The sequence below is a fragment of the Lissotriton helveticus genome, chromosome 4_1, assembly GCF_964261635.1.
Source record: "Lissotriton helveticus chromosome 4_1, aLisHel1.1, whole genome shotgun sequence".
In the NCBI taxonomy this organism is placed as follows: Eukaryota; Metazoa; Chordata; class Amphibia; order Caudata; family Salamandridae; genus Lissotriton; species Lissotriton helveticus.
In genome coordinates this window covers 1415800488-1415819566 of record NC_136063.1, presented here as the reverse complement: position 1 = coordinate 1415819566, position 19079 = coordinate 1415800488, and positions in this window count along the sequence as shown.

Genomic DNA, 19079 nt, shown 5'->3' with positions numbered 1-19079 from the left:
ATATATATATATATATATATATATATATATTGGTATTGTTGTGTGAGCAAGGGAGTAAGGACTTCCGAAACGCGTAACAGCAATAAACCGACACTGTGTGAATATCCAGGCTTCTGAGAGCGCGTCATTACTTCTGTTTTCATTGAATATATATATATATATATATATATATATATATATATATATATATTCACGCTCCAAGGTTGTCCACCATGTGAGTAGCACGCGAGCAGCAGCTTTGTTTATGTGTAGGTGAGGACGGGGATCCGCTTGTAGACGCCGCTCCGTAATGGATATGCCCGACGCATTTCGAAGCTCCATCTGCTTCTCTTCAGGGGCTTTAACGGAAGCGGTGTGCGCACCCGCTACACTTCTCCAATTATATAACTCGCCCGTCGATGGGAGGCTCCAGTGAGACTTCTGGGAAGTGTAGTACGGAAAGCACACAATCAAGTCCTGTATGGACTCCACAAGTGGGCCCGTCCTCGATTCCATGTACGGCTGCTACTTCACTGCCGTGACCCCCACGTTAACGGGGTGGTGCATACTCTGCGGCTGGACTGCCGCATATAGATTCACGCTCCAAGGTTGTCCACCATGTGAGTAGCACGCGAGCAGCAGCTTTGTTTATGTGTAGGTGAGGACGGGGATCCGCTTGTAGACGCCGCTCCGTAATGGATATGCCCGACGCGTTTCGAAGCTCCATCTGCTTCTCTTCAGGGGCTTTAACGGAAGCGGTGTGCGCACCCGCTACACTTCTCCAATTATATAACTCGCCCGTCGATGGGAGGCTCCAGTGAGACTTCTGGGAAGTGTAGTACGGAAAGCACACAATCAAGTCCTGTATGGACTCCACAAGTGGGCCCGTCCTCGATTCCATGTACGGCTGCTACTTCACTGCCGTGACCCCCACGTTAACGGGGTGGTGCATACTCTGCGGCTGGACTGCCGCATATAGATTCACGCTCCAAGGTTGTCCACCATGTGAGTAGCACGCGAGCAGCAGCTTTGTTTATGTGTAGGTGAGGACGGGGATCCGCTTGTAGACGCCGCTCCGTAATGGATATGCCCGACGCGTTTCGAAGCTCCATCTGCTTCTCTTCAGGGGCTTTAACGGAAGCGGTGTGCGCACCCGCTACACTTCTCCAATTATATAACTCGCCCGTCGATGGGAGGCTCCAGTGAGACTTCTGGGAAGTGTAGTACGGAAAGCACACAATCAAGTCCTGTATGGACTCCACAAGTGGGCCCGTCCTCGATTCCATGTACGGCTGCTACTTCACTGCCGTGACCCCCACGTTAACGGGGTGGTGCATACTCTGCGGCTGGACTGCCGCATATAGATTCACGCTCCAAGGTTGTCCACCATGTGAGTAGCACGCGAGCAGCAGCTTTGTTTATGTGTAGGTGAGGACGGGGATCCGCTTGTAGACGCCGCTCCGTAATGGATATGCCCGACGCGTTTCGAAGCTCCATCTGCTTCTCTTCAGGGGCTTTAACGGAAGCGGTGTGCGCACCCGCTACACTTCTCCAATTATATAACTCGCCCGTCGATGGGAGGCTCCAGTGAGACTTCTGGGAAGTGTAGTACGGAAAGCACACAATCAAGTCCTGTATGGACTCCACAAGTGGGCCCGTCCTCGATTCCATGTACGGCTGCTACTTCACTGCCGTGACCCCCACGTTAACGGGGTGGTGCATACTCTGCGGCTGGACTGCCGCATATAGATTCACGCTCCAAGGTTGTCCACCATGTGAGTAGCACGCGAGCAGCAGCTTTGTTTATGTGTAGGTGAGGACGGGGATCCGCTTGTAGACGCCGCTCCGTAATGGATATGCCCGACGCGTTTCAAAGCTCCATCTGCTTCTCTTCAGGGGCTTTAACGGAAGCGGTGTGCGCACCCGCTACACTTCTCCAATTATATAACTCGCCCGTCGATGGGAGGCTCCAGTGAGACTTCTGGGAAGTGTAGTACGGAAAGCACACAATCAAGTCCTGTATGGACTCCACAAGTGGGCCCGTCCTCGATTCCATGTACGGCTGCTACTTCACTGCCGTGACCCCCACGTTAACGGGGTGGTGCATACTCTGCGGCTGGACTGCCGCATATAGATTCACGCTCCAAGGTTGTCCACCATGTAAGTAGCACGCGAGCAGCAGCTTTGTTTATGTGTAGGTGAGGACGGGGATCCGCTTGTAGACGCCGCTCCGTAATGGATATGCCTGACGCGTTTCGAAGCTCCATCTGCTTCTCTTCAGGGGCTTTAACGGAAGCGGTGTGCGCACCCGCTACACTTCTCCAATTATATAACTCGCCCGTCGATGGGAGGCTCCAGTGAGACTTCTGGGAAGTGTAGTACGGAAAGCACACAATCAAGTCCTGTATGGACTCCACAAGTGGGCCCGTCCTCGATTCCATGTACGGCTGCTACTTCACTGCCGTGACCCCCACGTTAACGGGGTGGTGCATACTCTGCGGCTGGACTGCCGCATATAGATTCACGCTCCAAGGTTGTCCACCATGTGAGTAGCACGCGAGCAGCAGCTTTGTTTATGTGTAGGTGAGGACGGGGATCCGCTTGTAGATGCCGCTCCGTAATGGATATGCCCGACGCGTTTCGAAGCTCCATCTGCTTCTCTTCAGGGGCTTTAACGGAAGCGGTGTGCGCACCCGCTACACTTCTCCAATTATATAACTCGCCCGTCGATGGGAGGCTCCAGTGAGACTTCTGGGAAGTGTAGTACGGAAGGCACACAATCAAGTCCTGTATGGACTCCACAAGTGGGCCCGTCCTCGATTCCATGTACGGCTGCTACTTCACTGCCGTGACCCCCACGTTAACGGGGTGGTGCATACTCTGCGGCTGGACTGCCGCATATAGATTCACGCTCCAAGGTTGTCCACCATGTGAGTAGCACGCGAGCAGCAGCTTTGTTTATGTGTAGGTGAGGACGGGGATCCGCTTGTAGACGCCGCTCCGTAATGGATATGCCCGACGCGTTTCGAAGCTCCATCTGCTTCTCTTCAGGGGCTTTAACGGAAGCGGTGTCCATACAGGACTTGATTGTGTGCTTTCCGCACTACACTTCCCAGAAGTCTCATTGGAGCCTCCCATTGGCGGGTGAGTTATATGAAATTGGAGAAGTGTAACGGGTGCGCACACCGCTTCCGTTAAAGCCCCTGAAGAGAAGCAGATGGAGCTTCGAAACGCGTCGGGCAGATCCATTACGGAGCGGCGTCTACGAGCGGATCCCCGTCCTCACCTACACATAAATAAAGCTGCTGCTCGCGTGCTACTCATAAGGTGGACAACCTTGGAGCGTGAATCTATATGCGGCAGTCCAGCCGCAGAGTATGCACCACCCCGTTAACGTGGGGGTCACGGCAGTGAAGTAGCAGCCGTACATGGGATCGAGGACGGGCCCACTCGTGGAGTCCATACAGGACTTGATTGTGTGCTTTCCGCACTACACTTCCCAGAAGTCTCATTGGAGCCTCCCATTGGCGGGTGAGTTATATGAAATTGGAGAAGTGTAACGGGTGCGCACACCGCTTCCGTTAAAGCCCCTGAAGAGAAGCAGATGGAGCTTCGAAACGCGTCGGGCAGATCCATTACGGAGCGGCGTCTACGAGCGGATCCCCGTCCTCACCTACACATAAATAAAGCTGCTGCTCGCGTGCTACTCATAAGGTGGACAACCTTGGAGCGTGAATCTATATGCGGCAGTCCAGCCGCAGAGTATGCACCACCCCGTTAACGTGGGGGTCACGGCAGTGAAGTAGCAGCCGTACATGGGATCGAGGACGGGCCCACTCGTGGAGTCCATACAGGACTTGATTGTGTGCTTTCCGCACTACACTTCCCAGAAGTCTCATTGGCGCCTCCCATTGGCGGGTGAGTTATATGAAATTGGAGAAGTGTAACGGGTGCGCACACCGCTTCCGTTAAAGCCCCTGAAGAGAAGCAGATGGAGCTTCGAAACGCGTCGGGCAGATCCATTACGGAGCGGCGTCTACGAGCGGATCCCCGTCCTCACCTACACATAAATAAAGCTGCTGCTCGCGTGCTACTCATAAGGTGGACAACCTTGGAGCGTGAATCTATATGCGGCAGTCCAGCCGCAGAGTATGCACCACCCCGTTAACGTGGGGGTCACGGCAGTGAAGTAGCAGCCGTACATGGGATCGAGGACGGGCCCACTCGTGGAGTCCATACAGGACTTGATTGTGTGCTTTCCGCACTACACTTCCCAGAAGTCTCATTGGAGCCTCCCATTGGCGGGTGAGTTATATGAAATTGGAGAAGTGTAACGGGTGCGCACACCGCTTCCGTTAAAGCCCCTGAAGAGAAGCAGATGGAGCTTCGAAACGCGTCGGGCAGATCCATTACGGAGCGGCGTCTACGAGCGGATCCCCGTCCTCACCTACACATAAATAAAGCTGCTGCTCGCGTGCTACTCATAAGGTGGACAACCTTGGAGCGTGAATCTATATGCGGCAGTCCAGCCGCAGAGTATGCACCACCCCGTTAACGTGGGGGTCACGGCAGTGAAGTAGCAGCCGTACATGGGATCGAGGACGGGCCCACTCGTGGAGTCCATACAGGACTTGATTGTGTGCTTTCCACACTACACTTCCCAGAAGTCTCATTGGAGCCTCCCATTGGCGGGTGAGTTATATGAAATTGGAGAAGTGTAACGGGTGCGCACACCGCTTCCGTTAAAGCCCCTGAAGAGAAGCAGATGGAGCTTCGAAACGCGTCGGGCAGATCCATTACGGAGCGGCGTCTACGAGCGGATCCCCGTCCTCACCTACACATAAATAAAGCTGCTGCTCGCGTGCTACTCATAAGGTGGACAACCTTGGAGCGTGAATCTATATGCGGCAGTCCAGCCGCAGAGTATGCACCACCCCGTTAACGTGGGGGTCACGGCAGTGAAGTAGCAGCCGTACATGGGATCGAGGACGGGCCCACTCGTGGAGTCCATACAGGACTTGATTGTGTGCTTTCCGCACTACACTTCCCAGAAGTCTCATTGGAGCCTCCCATTGGCGGGTGAGTTATATGAAATTGGAGAAGTGTAACGGGTGCGCACACCGCTTCCGTTAAAGCCCCTGAAGAGAAGCAGATGGAGCTTCGAAACGCGTCGGGCAGATCCATTACGGAGCGGCGTCTACGAGCGGATCCCCGTCCTCACCTACACATAAATAAAGCTGCTGCTCGCGTGCTACTCATAAGGTGGACAACCTTGGAGCGTGAATCTATATGCGGCAGTCCAGCCGCAGAGTATGCACCACCCCGTTAACGTGGGGGTCACGGCAGTGAAGTAGCAGCCGTACATGGGATCGAGGACGGGCCCACTCGTGGAGTCCATACAGGACTTGATTGTGTGCTTTCCGAACTACACTTCCCAGAAGTCTCATTGGAGCCTCCCATTGGCGGGTGAGTTATATGAAATTGGAGAAGTGTAACGGGTGCGCACACCGCTTCCGTTAAAGCCCCTGAAGAGAAGCAGATGGAGCTTCGAAACGCGTCGGGCAGATCCATTACGGAGCGGCGTCTACGAGCGGATCCCCGTCCTCACCTACACATAAATAAAGCTGCTGCTCGCGTGCTACTCATAAGGTGGACAACCTTGGAGCGTGAATATATATATATATATATATATATGTGTGACAGATGAACGTCTTTTTTCAAAATTGGCATCAAAGACGAGGCGAACCCCTTAGTATTATGCTTAGATACTTAATTGATCTCTTTTCTTTTTTCTGTATTGTATTTTCTTTGGCTACTTTTACCAGGAGGGTCAGATCCGGGTGGAACTCACAGCTGATACTCACATTCCATCAATGAGGGCACTAGCCCTTACGCTTCTGGTGGGGGGGTGGTGGGGGAAGGGAGGGGTGGGGGGGAACAAAGGGGTGGGAGGGTGGGAAGAATTTTTTCTTTTGGGGTGCAAGGTCATACAGCTGGAATATGTATTTGTCGTTTGTTTAAGATTCATTCTTGGTAGATATAGAATTTCGGCAGTTGTTGCTCATATGTTTGTGTTTAGTCTAGTTTACTTAAAAATGTTCTATAATGGCTAAATTGTCAATATATTCCATTAATGTATGTGGTTTGAATGATAAAAGAAAAAGAGGCATAATGGCCCAGTTGCTATCAACTATGCGGGTGGATGTAGTTTGCATTCAAGAGACCCATATTGCTTGGTCCAATAGAGGGACCCTAAGAGATCTTGGGTTGGAAGTGGTAGGATGCACTCGTCAGGGTTCTACAACACGTGGGGTTGCAATACTTAAGAGACGGGGAATGGGGGAAGTTAAAAGAGTTAAAGAGGACTTATCTGGACGGTGGGTGATTGTAGAACTTAAAGTTGGAGGCTTGATAGTTACCATATGTTCCTTGTATGGATCTATATTGGATGATTCTGGTGCACTTGATTTTTTAAGTGTAGAGCTGGCACAATGGTCACCCAATATTATTTTTTGTGGAGACTTTAATCTGCATCTGGAAGAAACATTTGATATTTATAGTAGGATTCCATACAAGGGGAGGAAGAAGAAGGTATTTACAGCACTTAAAGGGATCATCGAAGAGTATAGACTAACTGATGTAGGTCATGAGAAGCGAGGAAGTATGCTTGGGCACACTTTTTTTTCTGCACCGCACCAAAGATTTTTTAGATTAGATTACTTTTTTGTATATAAGGGATTATATGATGATTTAGCACAAATGGAATTTGAGGTCCTTCCAAAAGTTATCTCAGACCATAACCCTTTAATACTCAAGTTTGCACTGAATATGGCTAATACTACCCGCGCATGGTCTTTTGACCGCAAACTACTATATGACCCAGTTTATGTTGATCGTATGAACGTTTGGATTCCAGAATTTTTTTTTAACAATAAAGGTACTGCATCACTAGAAATAGTTTGGGATGCTTTCAAATGTGGGGTTCGGGGTGAAACACTTAGTTATTCATTGAATAAACAAAAAGAGACCCGAAGCCAGGTAACTTCGGAATTTAAAAATCTTAGAGCTTTAGAGGTTCAACTTATGCAGTTATGTAAGCAAGGGTTATCTACGGAAATCATTACAAAGAAACTAGTAGCTCTAAAAAATACGATTTACCAACGATATGCTATGAAATTTGCACAACAAATTTCTGCATTTAGGACAGAGTTATATGAAGTGGGAGAAAACTCGGGCAAAATATTGGCAAAGAGGGCAAGGCAGAAAGCAGCTTTTGCTAGTATCAATAAAATAGATAACTATCTAGGGATAACAGTTAGCAAAGTGGAAGATATTCTGACAGTTTTTAGAGATTTTTATTCCCAATTGTATACGGATGATGATCGTCCTGAGTGTTTAGACCAGATCAATCAGTTTGTCGACCCAGTATTGAACACCATTATATCTATTGAAGAGAAGGAGAAACTAGATCTGCCATTTACCTGGGAGGAGATCAAACTCTCCTTAATGTCCCTAGCTTCAGGAAAAGCTGCAGGACCTGACGCCATTCCGTTAGAATTTTATAAACTTTTCAGGAATGTATTAAAAACAGAATTATTGGATGTATGTTTAAATGCACAGCAAGGTAACTCCCCTCAATCATGGCACGATTCTATTATTACGGTGTTTCTTAAAAAAGGTAAACCTCCTTTATTGCCCTCATCTTTTCGCCCTATTTCACTTATAAATTCTGATAGCAAAATTTTTTCTAAAATCCTAGCGGGTAGACTTTCTAATATTATTTCCTCTTTAGTCTCTAAATACCAACATGGGTTTATCCCAGCTAGAGACACTGCCGATCACATCCGACGTGTAATTTCTTTCCTGGATTGGTCCCAAGCAACTCGGTCTAATATTGGACTCGTATTCTTAGATGCTGAAAAAGCTTTTGACTGGGTTGCCTGGGATTATCTTTGGGAAATTCTGCTCAGGAAGGGATTAGGTCAGGGGATCATCAAAGCTTTGAAAACTTTGTATATTACCCCAAAAGCATATATTCGAATCAACGGACAATTATCTTCACCTTTACTAATTTCTAGGGGTACCCGTCAAGGATGTCCCTGCTCTCCTTTACTTTTTGCTTTTTATATTGATCCCTTAATTAATCGTTTTTTTTCGGAAACTTATATTAAACCCATACATCTAGCCAATACTAACTACCGAGTCCTTGCTTATGCCGACGACATCGTGGTCACTACTGCAGATGTCCAAACAGCCTTACCCATTATTGATCAGATTGCTAAACAGTTCGGGTTTTTCTCGGGCTACAAACTTAATTGGGAAAAGACTCAAGTTTTGTGCTCTGGAGAAAACCCACCAGCTAATATCCCCACTACTTTAGAAGTTACTTATTTAGGAATTAAAATTTCGCTACCTATAGAAAAGATTCCAGAGCGTAACTTAAACCCTATTATCACCCAAATTAACACTTTATTACAGCGTCTTGATCATCTACGGTTGTCCCTCTTTGGCCGAACCAACATCTTAAAAATGCTGGTTTTACCGAAGGTTTTATACTTATTTCGTACAATTCCTCTGGATTTCCAACTACATTCCTTCAGAATTTTAGAAAGAACCACTTTTCGCTTCCTTTGGGGCTATAAACGCCATAGAAAAGCTGCAAAAAAATGATTCTTAGTAAGGAATGTGGCGGTTGGAACGTACCGTATTTTCTTTTTTATTATTTTTCTGCTGTCCTACAATACATTGGTCCTCTCATTTTGGGTGAAAGAATTGAACTTGCAGAATGCCAGACCCCATCAATTTACCAAATGATTTTGGGCGAGAAAGTTAAGGGTCGTTTTTTGAGAATAGTAGAACCCAGTTATCACAAAAAAACTAAATATAAGACTTTGAAATCTGCTTTTGGAGTCTGGCAGAAAATTTGAAAACATATTAAATTAGCGAAATTACATTTCTACACTCCTCTTATATCAATGGAGCTATTTCCAGAAGTTTTTTATGATCTAACTATGTATAGGTGGCAGCAGAAAGGAATAAAGCACCTGGGTGATTTATTTTGTAATGGGCGAATGATTTCGTTTCAGGATTTAATGACCAATTTTTCTGTGGGAAGAAATGATTTTTTTAAATACCTACAACTTCGTAGCTTCTTACAGGGCCATCCAGCTATTCCACCGATTAAAAATTCTTTATTAGAGCTTTTACAAAGAAAACCTCGGATAGGTGCTATATATTCAAGCCTAATGCAGGAATTTGGTGATGATTTAGGTCAATGTCAGACTAAATGGGCCAACAGTCTAGGCATAGTAGATGTTGATATTTTATTGTCAATAAGAATGGCTGCAGAATGTCTTATAACTGGGATGATGAAATCTCAACACTTCATGTGTATTCACAACCTTTATTATACTCCTAAAAAAGTAGTTAAATGGAGTACGTCGGCAGGTACGAATTGTAGCCGATGTGGATTGTATGCAGCTGATGAATTGCATATGTTTTTTTTCTGTCCTAAATTATCTTCGTTGTTTCAACAAATTGAAACTTTTTTGTCTATTATTTTGAAATGTAATATAAAGGTAACTAATGAATTAGTATTGCTTGGTATAGATCACACTACTACTCGGCCTAGACCAATCTCTTATTTTCTTTTTCTATGTATGGCCGCAATTAGATCTTGTATCACCAAAGAATGGATTAGTAAGGATCCCCCCCACGTTCTTTATGTGGAAGGAAAAATTACTTTTTATGTTTAATATGGAATCTGCTATCTATCAGCTCAAGGGGGTAACAAAAAGAATCATGGGGGGAAAAATATGGGCACCAATTGCCGAGTGGATTTGATTTAATTTTATGTACTCTATAGTTGCTATTCGAATCTGTTTTTTGCTAAAATCTTGTCTTATAACTTGCTATTCTTTTCTCTTTTTTTTTGATGACATTGTGCTTTTTTTTCTTGTGTTTTTTGTGTGTTGTTTATTATAATGCCTTGCTGTATTTCCTTGCAATAAAACAATAAAACTTAAAAAAAATAAAAAAAAGACGAGGCGAACCCAGGAACTGGTGCAGTATACATTTATTTGTGCTCAACACCAAACCACCATAATGCGTTTCAGCCTGAAGAGGCCTTGATCACATATATATATTCCCTGAAAAAAAACATACGTTTCAGGGGCGTTATAGTTAGTTGGACATTTCACTCGTGCATAATCATAGAAATTCCCCCGTTATAGTTAGTTCAGCTAACATGCATACATTCTGTCTTCAATACATATAAACAGTGCGTCACTCATTCATGCATCTATGCACTAAGTAATACCCCCCACCGAACCATACAGACACTCAGACACTCATACTGGTACTCCAAAAAACAAATAATAACCCATATAGACACTCATGTAGCTACTCACCAACCCATGCAGCCATTTGTACACAAAGTGAGAGACTGATATAGATATTTACATATTTAAACATTACTCACTAACCCATGTATTCACTAAGATAAATTTAATCAGTCAGTTTCACAATCAATTTTACAAAAAAACATACATTTAGACACCTATATACCCATTTAATCTTCCTTCGACCTTGAGATATACATATATGTAAAACATATTTAATTTTCAGAAAAACACATTCACTGGATGATGTCATCGGTGATGTTATCAGTAATGTCATTTGAGAAGTCATCAGTGATGTCATGAGTGATGTCACTGACCATGTCATGAGTGATGTAATATTTGAAGTCATCAGCAGTGCCTTGTGGGCACGCAAGTTATAGTTAGCTGAACTAACTATCACAGGGGAATTCCTTTGGTTTTGTACGAGTGAAATGTCCAACTAACTATAATGACCCTGAAACCTATGTTTATTTCAGTGAAATTCTAAGGTTTTTTAAATCCTAATTTCTAACTATAACATGCCTGAAACCTATGTTTTTTTCAGTGAATTTCTAAGGTTTTTTAAACGCTAAATTCTAACTATAACATGCCTGAAACCTATGATTTTTCAGTGAATATATATATTTATTATATAATTATACACGTGAAAATGTCTTGGTCCGCCTGTTTACCTTGGTGGCGCAGAAAAAATGGGTGGAACTGACGTCAGCATGCCGACGAGGTCCTCTTATGGCTCTGATGACGTATTACGGTGTCGCGAGCGGAGCCGTGCTATTATGACATCCTCGTCGACATGGGAGAGCTAAGAAAACATTTCCGTGGAATGCTGGTGCAGGGGATATTTACCTAAGTGTTCAGGCTAGTCCTTTCAGAGCAACTGTTTATGTTGCCACTCCAGAAACCGAAACTAGTGACCCGAGGGCAGGAACAAAGAAGTTAAACTACCTAAGTACCAAAATGTAGAATTAGTGCTGCAACGGTCTTCAAGAGGACCTGCGATGCCACTTCTGCTTCACGTCCCCTGGAGGCGGCACATGGGTTATGCGGTACGGTCATACTGCGGTGGGACGCACACTCATTGACCTCTCATGGCACTGCTTTACACTTCATAGAGGACGCTTTCCATTAGCTATGTTTTCTGATGACGCGTCTCACCGGCCCCGTCCAACAACAGAACACCTCTAGATCCAAACAGACTCTTCAACTCTCTCACCAGAAGTGAAACCAGGGCACATGGGCACTTTCACAATACAACAGCCGGCAATGCACTTTTCTGTAAAAAAACAGATTCCTTCCTCCTAATTAATCAAATAGACATCTCACTGAAGAACAGGGGCCAGCTTTGATCGGTAAACAGCTGTTACAACTACTTTTTTACTTCGCAATACCATTACAACGCATGCATTACCACGCATGCGTTGTACATCGCAAAGTCATTACTAACATTTTTTAGAATGCATGGTCATTTACCACGCATGCATTTCCAACGAATTTTGTTGTAAATGACCATGCGTTCTAAAAAAACATGTAGACGATCCACTTCGTTGTAAGGAAACAGAGGCTGTTCCTTTTCTTCTCAACAATGCGCACCACCCCTCAGATACAATGTGAAGCAGGAACCATGAGGAGAGAGGAAGCGCGAGGAGTGAGAGGGAAGGGGGATTGGGCATGGGTTGGGGGTTTCTTTTCTAGGGTTTAGGGTAGAGCAGTGGTGTTTGGGTAGTGTAGGGGGTCGTGCTGGGGAAGTGATTTAGGGTTTAGGGTAGTGCAGTGGTGTTTGGGTAGTGTAGGGGGTTGTGCTGGGGGTAGTGTTTTGGGGTTTAGGGTAATGCAGGGGTGTTTGAGTAGTGTAGGGGGTCATGCTGGTGCTAGTGTTTTAGGGTTTAGGGTAGTGCAGTGGTGTTTGTGTAGTGTCGGGGGTCATGCTGAGGGTAGTGGTTTATGGTTTAGGGGAGTGCAGTGGTGTTTGGGTAGTGTAGGGGTTCATTCTGGGGATAGATTTGGGGTTTAGGGTAGAGAGGTGGTGTTTGGGTAGTGTAGGGAGTTGTGCTGGGGTAGTGTTTTAGGGTTTAGGGTAGAGCAGTGCTGCTTGGGTAGTGTAGGGGGCTGTGCTGGGGTAGTGTTTATGGTAGTGCAGTGGTGTTTGGGTAGTGTAGGGGGTAGTGCTGGGGTAGTGTTTTAGGGTTTAGGGTAGTGCAGTGGTGTTTGTGTAGTGTAGGGGGTAGTGCTGGGGGTAGAGGTTTGAGGTTAAGGGTAGGGCAGTGGTGTTTGGGAAGTGTAGGGGGTCACACAGAGTAGTGTTTTAGGGTTTAGGGTAGTGCAGTGGTGTTTGTGTAGTGTACGGGGTAGTGTTTGAGGGTTTAGGGTAGTGCAGTGGTGTTTGGGTAGTGTAGGGTTTAATGTTGTGGGTAGTGTTTTAGGGTTTAGGGTAGTGCCGTTGTTTTTGTGTAGAATAGGGGGTTGTGTTTTAGACTATATGGTAGTGCAGTGGTGTTTGTGTAGTATAGGGGGTCATGCTGGGGGTAGTGTTTTATGGTTCAGGGTAGTGCAGTGGTGTTTGGGTAGTGTAGGGGTTCATTCTGGGGGTAGATTTGGGGTTTAGGGTAGTGAGGTGGTATGTGGGTAGTGTAGGGAGTCGTGCTGGGGGAGTGTTTTAGGGTTTAGGGTAGAGCAGTGCTGTTTGGGTAGTGTAGGGGGCTGTGCTGGGGTAGTGTTTATGGTAGCGCAGTGGTGTTTGAGTAGTGTAGGGGGTAGTGCTGGGGGTTGTGTTTTAGGGCATAGGGTAGTGCAGTGGTGTTTGTGTAGTGTAGGGGGTCATGCTGGGGGTAGTGTTTTATGGTTTAGGGTAGTGCAGTGATGTTTGGGTAGTGTAGGGGTTCATTCCGGGTGTCGATTTGGGGTTTAGGGTAGGAAGGTGGTGTTTGGGTAGTGTAGGGAGTCATGCAGGTGCTAGCGTTTTAGGGTTTAGGGTAGTGCAGTGGTGTTTGTGTAGTGTTGGGGGTCATGCTGAGGGTAGTGGTTTATGGTTTAGGGTAGTGCAGTGGTGTTTGGGTAGTGTAGGGGTTCATTCTGGGGATAGATTTGGGGTTTAGGGTAGTGAGGTGGTGTTTGGGTAGTGTAGGGAGTCGTGCTGGGGTAGTGTTTTAGGGTTTAGGGTAGAGCAGTGCTGCTTGGGTAGTGTAGGGGGTTGTGCTGGGGTAGTGTGTATGGTAGTGCAGTGGTGTTTGGGTAGTGTAGGGGGTAGTGCTGGGGTAGTGTTTTAGGGTTTAGGGTAGTGCAGTGGTGTTTGTGTAGTGTAGGGGGTAGTGCTGGGGCCAGAGGTTTAGGGTTAAGGGTAGGGCAGTGGTGTTTGGGAAATGTTGGGGGTCACACTGGTAGTAGTGTTTTAGGGTTTAGGATAGTGCAGTGGTGTTTGTGTAGTGTACGGGGTAGTGTTTGAGGGTTTAGGGTAGTGCAGTGGTGTTTGGGTAGTGTAGGGTTTAATTTTGTGGGTAGTGTTTTAGGGTTAAGGGTAGTGCAGTTGTTTTTGTGTAGAATAGGGGGTTGTGTTTTAGGGTATAGGGTAGTGCAGTGGTGTTTGTGTAGTGTAGGGGGTCATGCTGGGGGTAGTGTTTTATGGTTCAGGGTAGTGCAGTGGTGTTTGGGTAGTGTAGGGGTTCATTCTGGGGGTAGATTTGGGGTTTAGGGTAGTGCAGTGGTGTTTGTGTAGTGTAGGGGGTAGTGCTGGGGCCAGAGGTTTAGGGTTAAGGGTAGGGCAGTGGTGTAGCTAGGGGTAGTGTTTTATGGTTTAGGGTAGTGCAGTGATGTTTGGGTAGTGTACGGGTTCATTCTGGCAGTCGATTTGGGGTTTAGGGTAGCGAGGTGGTGTTTGGGTAGTGTAGGGAGTCATGCTGGGGGAGTGTTTTAGGGTTTAGGATAGAGCAGTGCTGTTTGGGTGGTGTAGGGGGTTTTGCTGGGGTAGTGTTTATGGTAGTGCAGTGGTGTTTGAGTAGTGTAGAGGTAGTGCTGGGGTAGTGTTTTAGGGTTTAGGGTAGTGCAGTGGTGTTTGTGTAGTGTAGGTGGTAGTGCTGGGGGTACTGGTTTAGGGTTAAGGGTAGGGCAGTGGTGTTTGGGAAGCATAGGGGGTCATGCTGGGAGTAGTGTTTTAGGGTTTAGGGTAGTGTAGTGGTGTTTGTGTAGTGTACGGGGTAGTGTTTGAGGGTTTAGGGTAGTGCAGTGGTGTTTGGGTAGTGTAGGGTTTAATGTTGTGGGTAGTGTTTTAGAGTTTAGGGTAGTGCAGTTGTTTTTGTGTAGAATAGGAGGTTGTGTTTTAGGGTATAGGGTAGTGCAGTGGTGTTTGGGTAGTGTAGGGGGCCATGCTGGAGTTAGTGTTTTAAGGTAGTGCAGTGGTGTTTGGGTAGTGTAGGGGGTAGTGTTTTAGGGTTTAGGCTAGTGCAGTGGTGTTTGTGTAGTGTAGGGGGTCATGCTGTGGGTAGTGTTTTAGGGTTTAGGGTAGTACAGTGGTGTTTGTGTAGTGTAGGGGGTAGTGTTTTAGGGTTTATAGTAGTGCAGTGGTGTTTGTGTAGTGTAGGGGGTCATGCTGTGGGTAGTGATTTAAGGGTTAGGGCAGTGCAGTTGTTTTTGTGTAGTGTAGGGGGTCGTGTTTTAGCGTATATCGTAGTGCAGTGATGTTTGGGTAGTGTAGGGGGTCATGCTGGGGTTAGTGTTTTAAGGTTTAGGGTAGTGCTGTGGTGTTTGGGTCGTGTAGGTGGTTGTGCTGGGGGTCGTGTTTTAGGGTTTAGGGTAGTGCAGTGGTGGTTGTGTAGTGTAGGGGGTCATGCTTGGGGTAATGTTTTAGGGTTTAGGGTAATGCAGTGGTGTTTGGGTAGTGTAGGAGGTTGTGATGGGGTAGTGTTTTGGGTTTACGGTAGTGCAGTGATGTTTGTGTAGTGTAGGGGGTCATGCTGGGGTTGTGTTTTAGTGTTTAGAGTAGTGCAGTGGTGTTTGTGTAGTTTTGAGGTAGTGATTTAGGGTTTAGGGTAGTGCAGTGTTGTTTGTGTACTGTAGGGGGTCGTACTGGGTTCTAGTGTTTTAGGGTTTAGGGTAGTGCAGTTGTCTTTGGGTAGCCAAGGGGGTCGTGCAGGTGTAGTGTTTTAAGGGTTTAGGGTAGCGCAGTGGTGTTTGAGTAGTGTAGGGGGTAGTGCTGGGGGTTGTGTTTTAGGGCATAGGGTAGTGCAGTGGTGTTTGTGTAGTGTAGGGGGTCATGCTGGGGGTAGTGTTTTATGGTTTAGGGTAGTGCAGTGATGTTTGGGTAGTGTAGGGGTTCATTCTGGGTGTCGATTTGGGGTTTAGGGTAGGAAGGTGGTGTTTGGGTAGTGTAGGGAGTCATGCAGGTGCTAGCGTTTTAGGGTTTAGGGTAGTGCAGTGGTGTTTGTGTAGTGTTGGGGGTCATGCTGAGGGTAGTGGTTTATGGTTTAGGGTAGTGCAGTGGTGTTTGGGTAGTGTAGGGGTTCATTCTGGGGATAGATTTGGGGTTTAGGGTAGTGAGGTGGTGTTTGGGTAGTGTAGGGAGTCGTGCTGGGGTAGTGTTTTAGGGTTTAGGGTAGAGCAGTGCTGCTTGGGTAGTGTAGGGGGTTGTGCTGGGGTAGTGTGTATGGTAGTGCAGTGGTGTTTGGGTAGTGTAGGGGGTAGTGCTGGGGTAGTGTTTTAGGGTTTAGGGTAGTGCAGTGGTGTTTGTGTAGTGTAGGGGGTAGTGCTGGGGCCAGAGGTTTAGGGTTAAGGGTAGGGCAGTGGTGTTTGGGAAATGTTGGGGGTCACACTGGTAGTAGTGTTTTAGGGTTTAGGATAGTGCAGTGGTGTTTGTGTAGTGTACGGGGTAGTGTTTGAGGGTTTAGGGTAGTGCAGTGGTGTTTGGGTAGTGTAGGGTTTAATTTTGTGGGTAGTGTTTTAGGGTTAAGGGTAGTGCAGTTGTTTTTGTGTAGAATAGGGGGTTGTGTTTTAGGGTATAGGGTAGTGCAGTGGTGTTTGTGTAGTGTAGGGGGTCATGCTGGGGGTAGTGTTTTATGGTTCAGGGTAGTGCAGTGGTGTTTGGGTAGTGTAGGGGTTCATTCTGGGGGTAGATTTGGGGTTTAGGGTAGTGCAGTGGTGTTTGTGTAGTGTAGGGGGTAGTGCTGGGGCCAGAGGTTTAGGGTTAAGGGTAGGGCAGTGGTGTAGCTAGGGGTAGTGTTTTATGGTTTAGGGTAGTGCAGTGATGTTTGGGTAGTGTACGGGTTCATTCTGGCAGTCGATTTGGGGTTTAGGGTAGCGAGGTGGTGTTTGGGTAGTGTAGGGAGTCATGCTGGGGGAGTGTTTTAGGGTTTAGGATAGAGCAGTGCTGTTTGGGTGGTGTAGGGGGTTTTGCTGGGGTAGTGTTTATGGTAGTGCAGTGGTGTTTGAGTAGTGTAGAGGTAGTGCTGGGGTAGTGTTTTAGGGTTTAGGGTAGTGCAGTGGTGTTTGTGTAGTGTAGGTGGTAGTGCTGGGGGTACTGGTTTAGGGTTAAGGGTAGGGCAGTGGTGTTTGGGAAGCATAGGGGGTCATGCTGGGAGTAGTGTTTTAGGGTTTAGGGTAGTGTAGTGGTGTTTGTGTAGTGTACGGGGTAGTGTTTGAGGGTTTAGGGTAGTGCAGTGGTGTTTGGGTAGTGTAGGGTTTAATGTTGTGGGTAGTGTTTTAGAGTTTAGGGTAGTGCAGTTGTTTTTGTGTAGAATAGGAGGTTGTGTTTTAGGGTATAGGGTAGTGCAGTGGTGTTTGGGTAGTGTAGGGGGCCATGCTGGAGTTAGTGTTTTAAGGTAGTGCAGTGGTGTTTGGGTAGTGTAGGGGGTAGTGTTTTAGGGTTTAGGCTAGTGCAGTGGTGTTTGTGTAGTGTAGGGGGTCATGCTGTGGGTAGTGTTTTAGGGTTTAGGGTAGTACAGTGGTGTTTGTGTAGTGTAGGGGGTAGTGTTTTAGGGTTTATAGTAGTGCAGTGGTGTTTGTGTAGTGTAGGGGGTCATGCTGTGGGTAGTGATTTAAGGGTTAGGGCAGTGCAGTTGTTTTTGTGTAGTGTAGGGGGTCGTGTTTTAGCGTATATCGTAGTGCAGTGATGTTTGGGTAGTGTAGGGGGTCATGCTGGGGTTAGTGTTTTAAGGTTTAGGGTAGTGCTGTGGTGTTTGGGTCGTGTAGGTGGTTGTGCTGGGGGTCGTGTTTTAGGGTTTAGGGTAGTGCAGTGGTGGTTGTGTAGTGTAGGGGGTCATGCTTGGGGTAATGTTTTAGGGTTTAGGGTAATGCAGTGGTGTTTGGGTAGTGTAGGAGGTTGTGATGGGGTAGTGTTTTGGGTTTACGGTAGTGCAGTGATGTTTGTGTAGTGTAGGGGGTCATGCTGGGGTTGTGTTTTAGTGTTTAGAGTAGTGCAGTGGTGTTTGTGTAGTTTTGAGGTAGTGATTTAGGGTTTAGGGTAGTGCAGTGTTGTTTGTGTACTGTAGGGGGTCGTACTGGGTTCTAGTGTTTTAGGGTTTAGGGTAGTGCAGTTGTCTTTGGGTAGCCAAGGGGGTCATGCAGGTGTAGTGTTTTAAGGGTTTAGGGTAGTGCAGTGGTGTTTGTGTAGTGTAGGGGGTCATGCTGTGGGTAGTGTTTGAAGGTTTCGGGCAGTGCAGTTGTTTTTGTGTAGTGTTGGGGGTCGTGTTTTAGGGTATAGGGTAGTGCAGTGGTGTTTGGGAAGTGTAGGTGGCCGTGCTGGGGTTAGTGTTTTAAAGTTTAGGGTAGTGCAGTAGTGTTTGGGTAGTTTAGGGGGTCGTGCTGGGGGTAGTGTTTTAAGGTTTAGGGTAGTGCAGTGATGTTTGTGCAGTGTGGGAGGTCATGCTGGGGATAGATTTGAGGTTTAGTGTAGTGCAGTGATATTTTGGTAGGGTAGGGAGTTGTGCTGGGGGTAGTGTTTTAGGGGTTAGGGTAGTCCAGTGGTGTTTGTGTAGTGTAGGGAGCTGTGCTGGGGGTAGTGTTTTAGGGTTTAGGGTAGTGCTGTGGTGTTTGGGTAGTGTAGGTGGTCGTGCTGGGAGTCGTGTTTTAGGGTTTAGGGTAGTGCAGTGGTGGTTGTGTGGTGTAGGGGGGTCATGCTTGGGGTAGTGTTTTAGGGTTTAGGGTAATGCAGTGGTGTTTGGGTAGTGTAGGAGGTTGTGAGGGGGTAGTGTTTTGGGTTTACGGTAGTGCAGTGATGTTTTTGTAGTGTAGGGGGTCATGCTGGGGGTAATGTTTTAGTGTTTCGAGTAGTGCAGTGGTGTTTGTGTAGTTTAGGGGTAGTGATTTAGGGTTTAGGGTAGTGCAGTGTTGTGTCAGGTTCCAAAGCGCCAGACGATCACGGGCCGCCAGCATGAACAAAGAACTACAATTCCCGGCATGCCGTGCTTACGTCGCGTACCAACGTGAGCTGCGCGCGCATGCCAGGAAATAAATGAGTGATGCAGACGGCGGTGAGACGCCGATAATTCCGTCCTGCGGTGGCGTTTCTGGAATCCTGGTCCGGTTGCGGTAAGATGCGACTTGTTGTTCCAAGTTCAACGGAATCGTGAGTATTTCGGAAGTTTGGAGGTGTGAGGCGTTGGTGTCTTCGATCCCAACAGCACACCCAGAGAATAGTATTCCTTTTGGGAGTTTCACTCGGCGGAGTGTTACACGGAGGTTCCTATACCTTCGCTTTCAGTCGAAGACGTTGGTGGC